We start from the raw sequence: 10,689 nt of genomic DNA, 5'->3' as shown, positions 1-10,689 counted from the left end.
AAAAGAAGATTAAAAGAAAAAAGAAATAAATAATAGCTACTACTGGTTCTGAAAAAGATTTAGGAAAAGACGTAGTCATTTCAGAAGAAATAAGGACAAAAGCAAATTAAGACTTCTACTCACTGCAATTCTTCCTCCTTTGTTCCTAAAACCTTTCCTGTCTTACTTGGAATGTCCTTTCCAGTGCTAAATCACCACATTTTAAATAGCCATATTGATTTTTCCTTCCTTTTACTAGCAGAGTCCTCCGGGCTCTTTTGACAGAGCAAAGCACATTCCCTGCTTCTTTCAAGTACTCTTCAAATGCAATGCTCTGTGTCAGCAATTTCCGCCTGCGTTTGTGGAAAAAGCAACTTAAGACTTGCCTGACTTCATACAACAAAGTATGCACTGCTTATGTCAGAACTTGGGGTGCCCAACAGAATCCTTTTCTATGTTCATGGTACAGGACGAGAGTCAGATAATTCTAGAACTCCGGCTCAGCTGCCTTTTCCCCCTTAGACACACTCCATGTTTCCCACACTCATTCTGGCCAGTGAGGAAGGTGACTGCTACAGTTCTTGCCAAAGCCACTCCCAGATACCAACTCCTCATCTTCAGTGCATGTGATTGAACCAGAGTCTTTGTGAAAACAACTCCTGTTGGTCTGGTCTGATGCTGTTGTGTTTGCTGGAAACATCTGCCTGTCTTATAATGTCTGTTGGGAGGATGGAAAGAGGCTACCCACTCACCAAGCAACTCACAACCTTCAAGAGTTTTCTCAAGGTTGCTGAGTGGTTACAGACCCAGTTGAGTACATACATTACCATGCACAAGGACCCAGGTTCAAGACCCCTCTCCCCCTCCCACCTGCAGGGGGAAGCTACATGAGTGGTGAAGCAGTGCTGTAAGTGCCGCTTTCTCTCCTCTGTCTCCTACTCCTTTCTCAGTTTCTCTATGTCCTAGCAAATAAAAGAAAAGAAAAATATGACCACCAGAAGAGGAGAGGTTGATTTGCACGCAGATACCAAGCCCTAGTGATAACTCGGTGGCAATAAAAAAAAAGGTAAAAAGTAAAAGGTTCCAGATGCTAACATGATGCCAGCCTGACTTGCCGGAGCAGACAACCCCACCTATGTGTCCAAGAGGCCCGCCTCCCCAGAGCCCCGCCCCACCAGGGAAAGAGAGACTGGGAGTATGGATGGTTCTCACCTGTCAGCGCCCTTGTTCAGCGGGGAAGCAATTACAGAAGCCAGACCTTCTACCTTCTGCACCTCATGATGCCCTTGGGTCCATACTCCCAGAGGGATACAGAATAGGAAAGCTATCAGGGGAGGGGAGGGGAGGGGAGGGGATACAGAGTTCTGGTGGTGGGAATTGTGTGGAGTTGTACTCCTCTTATCCCGTGGTCTTGTCAGTGTTTCCATTTTATAAATAAATTAAAAAAAATTTTAATGAAAGTTTCTCCAGAGATTCTGTGGGTAGTAGTTTCCTGGTAAATCAGTGTGGCTGTGGCAGTAGTTCCCCTTCCTGAGACAGGGGGTGAACTGACATGGAAAAATCAAGGTGTGTAGCAGGGAAAACCCCAATGAGAGAAGGCAAAACACTTTTTATCTCACTCTGTGGATACAGAGAGAGGTTTAATGATATGTAGGTATGATATCTCATTTCCCCATGATAGGTGTCTTCAAGATACTCTTTCTCTCAACCTAAATTTGACAGCACATCTTTCTTTACCTTCCTCCCCAGAAGCATGGTGACAGTGAAAGAAAGGTTAGGACTTATGAGAGCACTGGCTTTTCTTTAATTATTTACTGACTTTTTAAAATTTTCCTCATTGGGGGATTAATGGTTTATAGTCGAAAGACAGTAAGATACAATAGTTTGTACATGCACAACATTTCCCAGTTTTCCATATAACAATTCAACCCCCACTAGGTCCTCCTCTGCCATCATGTTCCAGAATCTGAACCCTGGCCCCCCAACCCCAGAGTCTTTTACTTTAGTGCAACACACCTTCACTGACTTATTTAAAGCTTTGTTATTATGAAATATAACAAAGACATGTAGAGCAATGTTTTATCATGAAATAAAAGCCTATTTAACCTTCACATAGGTCTATTCAGCAGAAAAGCAATTATAAAACTCCCACCTTCTGCACCTCCAAAATAATTTTGGTCCATACTTCCAAAGGGACAGATGATAGGGAAGATAACCAGAGGGCTCTGCACTCCAATTCCATCAGAACCTGGAAAGAGAAGAGAAAAAAAGGGAGGGACATTCAGAAGTAGTAACAGATGTAGGTGTTACTCAAGAAGACGGAAGCATGGGGATAAAAATGAGCAAATAGATATAAATATAAACAGATAGTTATAGAAATAATAGTCAACACACATCTGTGACCTTGGGAGAACTACTGCAGCTTCCAGTGGAGAGAATAGGGACACAGAATTCTGGTGGTGGGAATGGTGCAAAATTATACCCCTTGTATCTTATAATTTTGTGAATAAATATTAAGTCACTAATAAAATTCAACAAATAAAAGTAAATAAATCTTTAAAAATATTTACATGGGTAAAGAAATAACATTATTGGTATGTTTATATCCTAGTCCCTAGCCATGCCTCCTTCCAGAATAAAACACTAAATTGACTAGTATGGGATTTCTTCCTGTTTCTCTTTTTCTTATACTACCTAAGCATTGTCCTCTTAACACTAGAGCTTAAGCAGAAAAGTATTCTTCAGTGTTCAGTGTCTTTGATTTATGATCATGTCTCTGGGATCCATCATGTTGCTCATAGCTCATAGGTGTTCATTAAATGCCATAATAATAATATTATTCTTCTTCATCATAAACTGCTTTACTGCGGATGGACAGTCGGGCTGTTTCCAGCTTTGGTCTAGTGATAGCATTGCTATGGACATGAGAGTAGATATCTGTTGGTTCACATGGCATCCCTGTGGGCATTTATACTGAAGATGTGCAAACTGAATAAGAAATCCTACTAGACCACATTCTCAAAACCACGTTGTTTTCTTTTTACTTCATCCTCTATTGCATGGCTATTGTTTTTAGCAAATATTTTCTTGATTGTCCATGAAACTGAACTGTTCTCTTTTTTATTTCTTTTTTTTAATCTTTATTTATTGATGGGATAGAGACAGCCAGAAATCAAGAGGGAAGGGGGACATAGAGAGGGAGAGAGACAGAGAGACACCTGCAGCCCTGCTGCACCACTTGTGAAGCTTTCTCCCTTCAGGTGGGGTGCAAGACTTGAACCTGGGTCCTTGCACATTGTAACATCTTTGCTCAAGCAGGTGTGCCACCCGGCACCCCCACCTTTTTTTTCCCATTTCTTTGTTGAGCATATGTTAATAGTCTTTTCAGAGATACCACTCAGGTCTCTTGCCCACTGTTGTTTGACTTGCTATCTTTTTCAAGTTGATTTTTGAAGATTCCTTTTCAGAGGTTCTTTTAAGATTATTGGTTCTGGGGCCAGGTGGTGACGCACCTAGTTAAGCACACACATTACAGTGCGCAAGGACCTGGGTTCAAAACCCTGGTCCCCACCTGCAAGGGGAAAGCTTCATGGGTGGTGGAGCAGGTCTGCAGGTATCTCCCTGTCTCTCCCCCTCTCTATCTCCCCCTCTCAATTTCTCTCTGTCTCTCTCCAATAATAAGTAAATAAATAAATAGTATTTTTAAAAAAGATTATTGGTTCTATCTATAGCAAAAGCATCTTCCTCCATTTTAATGCTTGGTTTTTTTGGTCCTTATCTTCTATATTTTCTTGTTTCTCTTCTTATCTTAAAATAATAATAACTGTCTTGTTTAATTTTTCTCCAATATTGTAAAAGACTTATTTTTTATTTTTATATTTATTTATTTATTTTTCCCTCTTGTTGCCCTTTTTTATTGTTGTTGTTATTGATGTCATCATTGTTGGATAGGACAGAGAGAAATAGAGAGAGGAGGGGAAGACAGAGATGGGGAGAGAAAGATAGACATCAGCAGACCTGCTTCACTGTCTGTGGGGAGCTGCAGGTGGGGAGCTGGGGGCTCAAACCTGGATCCTTATGCCAGTCCTTGTGCTTTGCTCTACCTGCACTTAACCCACTGCACTACCAGCTGACTCCCAGATTTATTTATTTATGTATTTATTACCATAAGAATGAGAGTGAAAGCAACAAGATTCTGCTCATCTCTGGCATACATTAGAACTAGAAATTAAACCTGGAGCCTCTGAGGCCTCAGGCATTCAAATTCTGAGCTCTTGCTCTGAGCTATCTCCTTAATTCTCCTATTCAGTGGGGGGGGGTATGAAAGCTAATATTTAATTAATTAATTTATTTATTTATTCACATGAAAGAGAAATACAGAGAGAGACACCACAGCACAGATCAACTCTGGTTTATGATGGAGCTGAGGGCTGAACCTGGTAACTCAGATCCTCAGGCATGAAAGGCTTTCGCATAACCATTATGCTAGCTCCACAGCCTCCTCTTCAGTTTTCTTCTTCCTAATTTCTTCTAGAATTTATCTCCTTTATTTTTTTTCTTTTATACTTCTAAAGATCTTTGATTTCTCTCTTGGCCCACCTTTTGTTAGTTTCTACTACGTATTGTATATCATTACAAATGATTTCTGTGATATAGTAAAGTTGCCAATTATATACTAATGATTATTCAATAAATCTGCCAGATGGATGGCTTTTTCACATGTCAGCTTGGCTAGTCCTTAGTTATTCAAACACTAAGTGCTACTGAGAAGAGATTCCACACATGTGATTAAAGTCCCTATTCAGTTGACTTTAAACTAATCGAAAGGAAGATTGCCTGGGTGGTTGTGATTAGGGAGAGCTTTTTAAAAATAGATTGGAGTCCTCTGTGTGTTAACAGGTTGTGCAATGGATCTTGAAGAAAAAAGAAGCTGCTGAGAATTCTTAGTCAGATATTTTGTACAGAAACTATTTTTTTACTTGTAGATACTAGCAGTTTTATTTAATATTATCAAATTTCTATAATTCTTATTTCTTTTTTATACATGGAACTTTTGATTGTGAGTGATGATGGTGGGCATCCTTGTTCTGTTGTTCATTCCATCAAAGAACACTTTCACAACCTGACTCTCGAGATTTTTTTACTAAAGTTTTGTGTACATATCTTTTTTTTAATATTTATTTATTCCCTTTTGTTGCCCTTGTTGTTTTATTGTTGTAGTTCTTTTTTTTTTTAATTTTTTTTTTTAATTTATTCCCTTTTGTTCCCTTGTTGTTTTATTGTTGTAGTTATTATTGTTGTTGTTGTTGGATAGGACAGAGAGAAATGGAGAGGGGGGGGAAGACAGAGAGGAGGAGAGAAAGATAGACACCTGCAGACCTGCTTCACCGCCTGTGAAGCGACTCCCCTGCAGGTGGGGAGCCGGGGTTCGAACCGGGATCCTTATGCCGGTCCTTGTGCTTTGCGCCACCTGCGCTTAGCCCGCTGTGCTACAGCCCGACTCCCTGTTGTAGTTCTTATTGTTGTTGCTACTGATGTCGTTGTTGGATAGAACAGAGAGAAATGGAGAGAGGAGGGGGAAGACAGAGAGGGGGAGAGAAAGACAGACACCTGCAGACCTGCTTCACTGCCTGTGAAGCGACTCCCCTGCAGGTGGGGAGCCGGGAGCTTGAACCGGGATCCTTCCGCTGGTCCTTGTGCTTTGTGCCACATGCGCTTAACCCGCTGCACTACCGCCCGACTCCCATGTACATATCTTTTATCTGACTAAGGAATTATCATTCTATCACTAGCTCTTAAGTGGCATTTGAAAATGGCTACTGAAATATATTGAAAATGTCTATGTGTCTTTGAAATGACTGTAGATTCTTTTCTGCTTTATTATGTTTATGTGGAGAATCTCATTCTCTGATTTGTTTAAAATTAACTGTACAATCCAGGAATAAACCCACTTTTCTCCATTTTTAATTATTTGCTGGGCTCAGTCTGTTAATATTAATATTACTTACATCTTCATTCAAGAATGAGATTCCCTTGTAAGCTTTTTCTCTTGTAATATCTCTACCAAATTTTGATATTAAGGGTTTGATGGCCTCATTCTATGACCTGGGCTTTTATCACTAGATTTTCACTGCCTCCGCTCATTATAGTCATTCTTCACTATCTTGATATCGCTTCTGTGCCTTTAAAATTATTTTTGGGGGGCCAGGTGGAAGTGCACCTGGTTGAACACACATAGTATAATGCACAAGGACCCAGGTTCAAGTCCTTGGCTCCCACCTGTAGGAGGAAAGCTTTGCGAGTGGTGAAGCTGGGCTGCAGGTGTCTCTCTCTCTCTCTCCCTATCTCCTCCTTTTTTCTCGATATCTGACTATCTCTATCCAGTAAATAATAAGTAAATATAATTAAAAAATTAAAAGGAAAGGAAAATTTAAAATTATTTTTCTTAAATTACTAAAGTTGTAGGCCCTGAGGAACATACCTAAAATAGACTTTTTAGTTTCTTACCACCCTAAAAGCCCTATGCTCAACTGCTCTATTCCTACCTTTTGGTTCCAGTTTATTAAGCATTTTGTCCTGCTTCACATCTTACTGCCTTTCAGTCACCAAATTGCAGATGCTATTATCATTTTATCCTGTACTCCTTGGGCAGCTGACCTCATCAGTGTATCCTAGAATCTCACCTCTCTAGAGCCCTACCCCACTAGAGAAAGATCAACATAGACTGGGGGTAACATTATGCTGTTACTGAATTCCTACTGTGGACTGTAACCAGAGATACTGAGCCTGAGATGTCAACTTTGCAATTCTTCAAATCTGGTGAGGTCTTTCCTAACACATAGGACTACCTACATCCACATTAGAGGGCACATTGTTTAACTAAGTAACAGATGCCAGATATAGGCTAGGGTTTAGGGAACTGGGTACAGGTGTACATATATCCATAAGAAAGGGACAATTATGTAACTCAAAGTTAAAGTGCTCAGTAATGGTTGAAGTACTTAAAGAAAGCATCATAAATTCTCTAATTGATTGCACTTGGACCAAATTATCTAGGCAGCCTAGCAGAAAGATCCAAAGAAAACAGATCCCAAAAACCTAATTCTGGTTGAGTTCAACAAACAACACTCAATGTTTGAACAACTGGGAGAAAGTCTGAGATCATCAGATAAAGACAGACCTTACAAACAATGGATAAAGGCAGGAGACAGGCTCACTTAATAATGGCCCTTTTGGTCAATATTCATGGTCACCTCATCACCTGGGACCCTAGTTAGGGAATCTTTGGATTCCCACACAAATGTGATGGGCCTAGACTGCTAATGGATCCCTCTCTCCTCCACCACTAGTCACTTACATCAGGAATGACATCTTGTGGGCCCTCCCAGGACCTTGCCCTCATCATAAAGCAGTGATGGTAGGGATAGCCCCAGTCTCTGAAGCAAGGCTGGGGGTATCCTGCCCTGACACTCAAACAAGACTGGTCCTGCAATAAGTGCAGCCTGCTATGTTCCCAGCTGTGACCATGAGCTATGAGCTCAGACCAATAGGGATTTAGAGGCTACACAGGCTCTGGAGCTATATATACGCCCTGGGTCAGGTGGATGGAGGTAAATAGTTAATTTCATCCACAGAATTTTTTTTTTTTGAAGAATTAGAGCTACTCATTGCCCTACTCCAACTTTCTAGCCCTTTTCTCTACTCTGACAGCATTCTCTCAGACAATATTCTTATCCAACTTCAGGCTGGCTATCAAACTCCAGTGAAGACTACCATAACTGTGTACCCCCTGGAACATGCCTAAAATGGACTTCCTAGCTTTCTTCTACCCTAAGATCCCTAATCTCATCTGCTCTAATCCTACTTGTTGGTTTCCATTCATTAACCATTTGTCTCAACTTATGTCCTATCACCTTCCTGATACCAAGTTACAGATGCTACCATGACTCCATCCGGACTTCCCTGGGCAGATGACCTCACCAATGTGTCCTGGTACCTGGCCTCTGCTGAGCCCTGCCCCACTAGGGAAAAAAAGGAAACAGACTGGGGATATGGATCGACCTGTCAACACCCATATCCAGTGGACAAGCAATTACAGAAGCTAGAACTCCTGCCTTCTGTACCCCCAAAACAACCTTGATCCATACTCAAAGTAGGGGAGAAGTGATGGGAGCAAGATAAGAGGGCTCGGAACTCCAGCTCCATCTGCACCCAGAGAGAGACAAAGAAAAGGAGAGGGACATATGGAGATAGTACTGTTGTCATGATTGACTTGGAGAGGGAGGATGAGATCAGGAATAAAAATGGGGCATTATGTATAAATATACAGTTAGTTGTAGAGATGATGACTGGCCCCTGTCTACAACCTTAGGGGAACTATGGTGGCTTGCAGTGGGTTTAGCACTCTGGTGGTGGGAATGGTGTGGATCTAAACCCATGTTGAATTGTAATTTTGTAAAATAAAAAAAAAAATAGAAGGAAACAGACTGGGAGTATAGATCAACTTGCTACTGCCCATGTCCATCAAGTAAGCAGTTACAGAAGCCACAACTCCCACCATCTGCATCCCATAAAGATGGTGGGTCCATTGTTAAATCACTAATAAAACAAAATAAAATGCACTCAGTCCTTAAATGAACATCTATGTGGCTAGGCCTGTGTGCTTTTTCCTTCATGAGTTATCTGTTTCAGTGAAAGCATAAAAGAGATCATGACAAATTGTAGTCTCGTGTGGGAGGTACTCTCCTGGAAGTGCTGTAAGTATATACAGCCACATCTCTGTGGTTTGGAGGACCTAAGTAGAAGGCCATCAGGTACAGAAAGGGGAGAACATTCTATACAGAGAGTGTAACAGATGCAAACACCTAGACATGAGGAGAGATGACTGTGTTAGAAAAACTTTGCTTCATGGTGGTAGGAAGAGAGGATTTGGCTGGAGACAGGACTAGAAAACAACTGTGAAGTATTAGGATGTTGCCGATTTTCATTCGGGTTTTATTCGTTTTTTTTTTCTTTCTGATTATTTTAGTGTGCGAATGTTGATTTGCAGGGTTGTGGTAACAAGGGTAGTTCCACCTATCCCCAAAATAGATGTTATTGCTTCCTGGTCCCCATTGAGTAACCTCCTCATCACTGGATTCCCAAAGGTCTCCTACCCCCAGGTCCCAGGGCCTGCTGTGAGTAACTCCAAAGAATTAATGGGTGGGGGTGATTGAGATAGGATGATAATTGTGCAAAAAGGTTCTCATACCTGAGGCTCTGAGGTCCTAGGCTCAATACCTGCCACCACCATAAGCCAGAGCTGAGCAGTGTTCTAGAAAAAAAATAGCAAGTGTAAAATTATCCCACTGTGAATGTAAATTGGTCCAGCCTCTGTGGAGAGCAGTCTGGAAAACTCTCAAAGGCTAGACATGGACCTTCCATATGACCCAGTAATTCCTCTCCTGGGGATATACCCCAAGGACTCCATAACACCCAACCAAAAAGAGGTGTGTACTCCTATGTTCATAGCAGCACAATTCATAATAGCTAAAACCTGGAAGCAACCCAGGTGCCCAACAACAGATGAGTGGCTGAGAAAGCTGTGGTATATATACACAATGGAATACTATACAGCTATCAAGAACAATGAACCCACCTTCTCTGACCCATCTTGGACAGAGCTAGAAGGAATTATGTTAAGTGAGCTAAGTCAGAGATAAAGATGAGTATGGGATGATCCCACTCATCAACAGAAGTTGAGAAAGAAGATCTGAAATGGAAACTAAAAGCAGGATCTGACTAAATTGAAAGTAGGGCACCAAAGTAAAAACCCTGTGGTGAGGGGTAGACATGCAGCTTCCTGGGCCGGTGGGTGGTGGGGGTGGGTGGGAAGGATGGGGCACAGTCTTTTGGTGGTGGGAATGGTGTTTATGTACACTCCTAGTAAAGTGTAGTCATATAAATCACTAGTTAATTAATATGAGAGGGGGGAAATTAATTGTATGTCTCGAAGTTTTTAAAACACAGACTGAGTCTTTTTAATATATAGGCTGTGTATTTGATATGTGGACTCTCTCAAAAGCCTAGACCAAGTAGATCAGAAGCAACCAATGGCAAAGCTACATACAAGATACTGGGTACTATACAGCAAAACCTAACAAAAGGACTTTTCAAAGTTAACCCAATTACCAAATAATATGATGATAACAATTATCCCTTGTCTTTTTGAATCCTAAGACAACAGGAACCTCACATCTCCACTATAGAGCCTATATTTCCCCCAGTCCTGGTACCTTAGGATAGGGCCCACTTTCCTGCATGCCTCTCCCAATCCATATCAAATAATATTGCATCTGCCGATCGCAACCTCAACATGCTTCAGCTCAGACTGTGTCCAGAGACTTCACATGTGGAATGACAACCCTTCAGCTTCATTACTTGGGTGAGACCTTTCCTTTCATAGTATTCTCTAATTCCATCCCAGGTGGTTCACTTTCTAACAAAAGTCCCAACACCTAGATATAGACCAGGTTCTGTGAGAGAGAGCATATGTTCACACTTATCCATAAACTAATGCAAAATATATACCTGAAAGCAGAAGTACACTAGAGTTTGCAGTGAGTAGCCCCCTAACACTTCCTCTCCACTATTCCAACCTTTAGGTCCATGATTGCTCAACAATTTGTTTGGCTTTGTATGTTAACTCTCTTTTCATCCATCAGGTTCCAG

The 10,689-nt window shown here is 41.2% G+C and overlaps 1 long non-coding RNA gene across 1 annotated transcript; it reads right to left on the bottom strand.

Annotated features, from left to right (window-relative positions):
* Positions 1 to 214: 214 nt before the first annotated feature.
* LOC132535230 (uncharacterized) lies at positions 215 to 1,123 on the bottom strand. Its single transcript, XR_009547004.1, has 2 exons — positions 392 to 1,123; positions 215 to 332 (listed from the first exon to the last, which is right to left on the bottom strand). It is a non-coding gene; the product is annotated as an uncharacterized LOC132535230 (long non-coding RNA).
* Between the last annotated feature and the right edge of the window lie 9,566 nt (positions 1,124 to 10,689).

Source organism: Erinaceus europaeus, chromosome 21 (genome assembly GCF_950295315.1).
Source record: "Erinaceus europaeus chromosome 21, mEriEur2.1, whole genome shotgun sequence".
Taxonomy (NCBI): domain Eukaryota; kingdom Metazoa; phylum Chordata; class Mammalia; order Eulipotyphla; family Erinaceidae; genus Erinaceus; species Erinaceus europaeus.
Note: the sequence above shows the minus strand (reverse complement) of the source record. Positions and strands in the feature narration are given on the sequence as shown.